We start from the raw sequence: 5,123 nt of genomic DNA, 5'->3' as shown, positions 1-5,123 counted from the left end.
AAATAATAATATGGTATCGTATCCTATTTGGAATCGTGTACTTTTGAACCTATATATTTATTTTTTTCTTAAAAATTTAAATATATAAAATTATAAAATATACATAGTGAGTATCCATGTAAACTTCCCTAAATACATAATTTATCTTAAATTTTATATTTTATGTAAAAAAATATTTACATCAACTACCTTATCGATTTTTTAAATTTAGATTTTATGAATAGTACTTCTCTAAATTCATTCTCTAAACATTAAAATATTATTTAATTTAGGAGAGAGAAAATATAAAGAGAATGAATTGAATAATGAAAAGTAGATATTACATAGAGAGAGTGTTGGAGCAATCTTGTTCCAAGTATCATTTACTTTTGATGATTAACTAAATAAGTTTAAGTTAGGCAATGTTGATGAGCTAATATAAATGTTGAGCGATCTAACATGAATGTTGAGTAACAGGTACAAAGGAAAAAGGAAAATCCAGATATGAAGATTTGGCAAGGAAAGTTTAAGAAGATAGTCTTGGCGAATAAAGTCCCGGAGCATAGCTCTTGGCAGTCAAATGGGAGGTGAGACCTCTTGCAAAAGAAGACTTAGCATGACATAGCCGAAAGAAGCACATGAAGGCAAGCGCAAGGATGTGGAGTCGTGGACTCGGAAGCACCCTAAAGGCGCGAGGCTGATGGAAGGTGATTGAAGGTGCAAGTCTAGGCTAAGGTACGCTTAAAATAAGAAAAGATCATACTTGAGTTGTTTAAAACTCAGATTGAGGCATATCAGTCGTCTAATGGTTATATCAGTTGAATGATGTTTGATCCAGAAACTCACAGAGAGTTTGCAGTAGCCTATCAATCGACTGATTCATGAGGACAGTTGACTGGTATAATACCGTTGAGCTGATGATATATAGAATCCCCGAAGATCTTAAAAGGAACAATAGTCGTTACTTGTTCCTAGTCGACTGATGCATTCATTAGTCGACTGGTAATCGGGTTTTTAGAAATTATCCTTAAATATAAAAGGCTTGTGAGCTTGGAGAAAAACACAAGAGAATTCTTTCATGCTTAAATATCCTTAAGTTCGTCAAATGGTCTCAAGTTTCCATACTTTCAATCTTTTCCTCCTAAGCTCATCTATCACCTTTTAAGAGGAAGAGATCATCTTGTAAAGGTTCTCCACCTTCATGCTTAAATCGAGAAGGAGAAGTTCATAGTGGAAGTGTGCTCATCAGTGTAGATCCTTGGATTAGTCACCTCTATGAGATGGAGACCAAGTAAATCAAGGAGTTAGCATTACATTTCTTAGATTTTCATTCTAGCTTTTCCATTATTTGTGTTTCAACTAACAAAGTTGTAGAGATAAATCGAACAAAGACTATTCACTCTCCTCTAGCTGGACACAAAGGTTCTAACAAGTGCTATTAGAGCCCGAATCGTCTTGGAAGAACTCACCATCAATCGAAGGATCAAGATGACATTTCAAGAGAGATATATGACCGCTTGATCACCTTTCTTTGATGGCAACGACTTTGTATATTGGAAAGGTAGGAAGAAGTATTACTTGATAAATGATATTTGAAATTGGTATAGTATTGTAGATGGATTCGAAAAACCAAAGGATGAGTTTGGAGCATTGATAACAAGTATTTTTATCTATTATTGTGGCTCTTATTCTTGACATTTTTACCTTCTTGTATGATAAATTTGGTGTTTATTCTTGACATGTGTTGCAGTCTCTTATGGTACTTCATCTTGTACTGTTGGTACTAAAACAGACGTGTCCTCTCTAAGTTCTTCTAGAACAATTTTGCTACTGGGCTTGTGGTCCATTATATAGCCTTCTTCTAAAAACTGGACATTGGTGCTAACAATGAACTTCTGATCTTTAGGACTATAAAATAAACCACCTTTTGTTCCTCTGGGATAACCCACAAACACGCGCACTTCTGTACGAGATTCTAACTTATCAGCATTCGGATTTAGCACATGTGTTGGACTACCCCAAATCTGAATATGTCTTGGACTGGGCTTTCGCCCATTCCACAATTCTGTGGGAGTAGAGGATACTGATTTAGAAGGTACTAAGTTCAGAATGTGTGCTGTCGTTTCCAGAGATATCCCCAAACCGAATTTGATAATTCGGAATAACTCATCATCGATCTAACCATCTCCATAAGAGTCATATTCCTTCATTCTGCCACACCATTCTGTTGAGGTGTACCAGGTAAGGACAACTGGGATTGAATCCCGGCCTCTAACAAGTAATTCCTAACTCTCCTAAGAGGTATTCGCCAACACGATCAGACCATAGTGTCTTGATACTTTTACCAAGACGTTTCTCCATATCAGCCTTGTACTTTTTGAATTTATCAAAGCACTCAGACTTGCGGCGCATCAGGAAAATGTATCCGTATCTTGAATAATCGTCTATAAAAGAAACAAAATATTCAAAACCACCTCTGGCCTGGATAGACATAGGACCACACAAATCAGAATGAACCAGTTCTAACGCTTCTTTGGCTCTATACCCCTTGGCCTTAAAAGGTCTCTTGGTCATCTTACCTTCCAAGCAAGATTCACAGGTTGGAAAATTTTCCAACTCCAATGGACCCAAGAGTCCATCAGTTATGAGTCTTTGAATCCTACTTAAGTTAATATGACCAAGCCTTAGATGTCAAAGATGCGTTTGGTTCATTTCCGAAAGTTCTTTTCTCTTATTAGAGTTAGAAGATGTGTTATTAATTTTCATATTTTGCTTTATGGGAGAAATTAGATTTAAAGTATATAAATTGCCAACCAATGCACAAGAACATATAATCACCTTATTTCTCTTTATAACGACATTATTACTAAAGGAAATAGAATATCCATCCAAATACAGTTTAGAAACTGAAATTAAATTTTTTCTTAAACTGGATACATAAAGACAATTTCTTAAAAGCAAACTTCTATTCCTATCAAAAGATAAGAAGACGTCTCCCACTGCAACAGCCGCCACCTTAGTAGCATTGCCCATGTAGATGGTTATTTCTCTATCAAATAGTCGTCAGGTTTCCTGGAACTCCTGCAAAGAATTATAGACATGATCAGTAGCTCCCGTATCTATACACCAGGTATTGGTAGATAACACCGCTAAACATGTTTCAACTACTAGAGCATGAGATATACCTTTATTGTTTTGATTCATACGAGGACAGTCCACCTTCCAATGTCCTGACTGCTTGCAGATGAAGCACTTACCCTTCGGCTTCTTCATTCTAGCTTTTTGTCCCTGAGGTTTATTCACTTTCTTTGCTGAAAAGACATGTTTCTTCTTCTTCTTGCCTTTTGACTTAGAAGTAGAACCATTTTCAGCATAGTGAATCTGAGAACTTTGACGAAATATACCTTCTGCTGCCTGTAGTTCTATCAGAAGTTCCGCCAACGTATACTCTCTTTTGTTCATGTTATAGTACAGGAGGTACTGCTCAAAACTTCTAGGTAGCGTTTGGAGAATTATATCGACCTGGGTTTCCCCATCGATTTCTCCTCCAAGAACTTGTATTTCGTTCAGATAGGCCATCATTTTGAGGATATGATCCCTTACGGGTGTCCCCTCAGACATGGTGGATGTCATTAATTTTCTCATTGCCTCTTGCCTAGCAGTCTGACTATGATACTCAAAGAGTTCTTTGAGATTGTTCATTATATCATAAGCTGTTGGTAAATCTTGATACTGATGTTGCAATACATTTGACATTGATGCCAAAATATAACACCGTGCCATCTCATCAGCTTTTATCTATTTCTTATGATACTCAATCTCCTCTGGGGTAGAGTCACCGTCAGGTGCATCAGGGCAAGCCTCAGTCAGTACAAACTTATAGCTTTCAACAGTAAGAACAATGTCCAGGTTTCTTTTCCAATCAATATAGTTTGGACCAGGAAGTTTGTTCTCTTTCAGTATAATGGTCAGTGGGTTGAAAGTCATTCTAAGAATCACAAAAATAAACTTTGGTCAGGACTCTAAATTTAGAATAATATTGATTCATTAAATAATACTATTTTAAATTAACCAATACCTCAAATCACCGTGAATTTTGTATGCCACAATAGTGTGGACGTATACAAAATCAAACATTTATAAGAGGAGATTTTACCCATTAATTTTATTCTTGTCAACCTAACTTTATAACAAATAAAATTAATAGTTAGTTTTCCTTCGGTTACACAAATAATAGCAGTGACTCTGATGGGGAGGATGTTGGTGCAATATTCCCCCGGTCAAGGTTGACCGTGTTGACTGAGCTTGAATTGAGTCAAGCTCGAGTCTTGATGTTGTGGTTTCGATGTTTGACAATACATGTAGTCAATACATAAAGATTGCAAGTGCAATTATTCATGTGTGAAGGAGAGTAAAGTAGGTCAAGGTTGACTGGATACTTAACGAGGAAATCCTGGTGAGTGAAGTCAGGTGAAAGACCTAGTGAGTGAAGCTAGGCAAAAGAGAAATCCTAGTGAGTAAAGCCAGGTGAAAGACCTGGTGAGTGAAGCTAGGCAAAAGAGAAATCCTGGTGAGTGAAGCCAGGTGAAAGACCTAGTGAGTGAAGCTGGGCACAAGGGAAATCCTGGTGAGTGAAGCCAAGTGAAAGACCTAGTGAGTGAAGCTAGGCAAAAGAGAAATCCTGGTGAGTGAAGCCAGGTGAAAGACCTAGTGAGTGAAGCTGAGCAGAAGGGAAATCCTGGTGAGTGAAGCCAGGTGAAAGACCTAGTGAGTGAAGCTAGGCAGAAGGGAAGTCCTGGTGAGTGAAGCTAGGCAGACATGAAGTCCTAGTGATTGAAGTTAGGTAGAAGGGAAGTCCTGGTGAGTGAAGCCAGGCAAGGAAAATCCAAATGGATCAAGGATGATCGGACATCTGGTGTTGGGAAGTCCAAGTAGGTCAAAAGGATTGACCGGATACTTGGCACAAGGAAAATCCAGATAGATCAAGGATGATCGGACATCTGGTGTTGGGAAGCCCAAGTAGGTTAAAGGGATTGACCGGATACTTGGCACGGGAAATCCAGGTGGATCAAGGTTGATCGGGCATCTGGTGAAGATAAGTCTAAGTGGGTCAAGGTTGACCGGACACTTGGTGAGCGAGTTCT

The sequence above is a fragment of the Zingiber officinale genome, chromosome 6A (assembly GCF_018446385.1).
Source record: "Zingiber officinale cultivar Zhangliang chromosome 6A, Zo_v1.1, whole genome shotgun sequence".
In the NCBI taxonomy this organism is placed as follows: domain Eukaryota; kingdom Viridiplantae; phylum Streptophyta; class Magnoliopsida; order Zingiberales; family Zingiberaceae; genus Zingiber; species Zingiber officinale.
Note: the sequence above shows the minus strand (reverse complement) of the source record.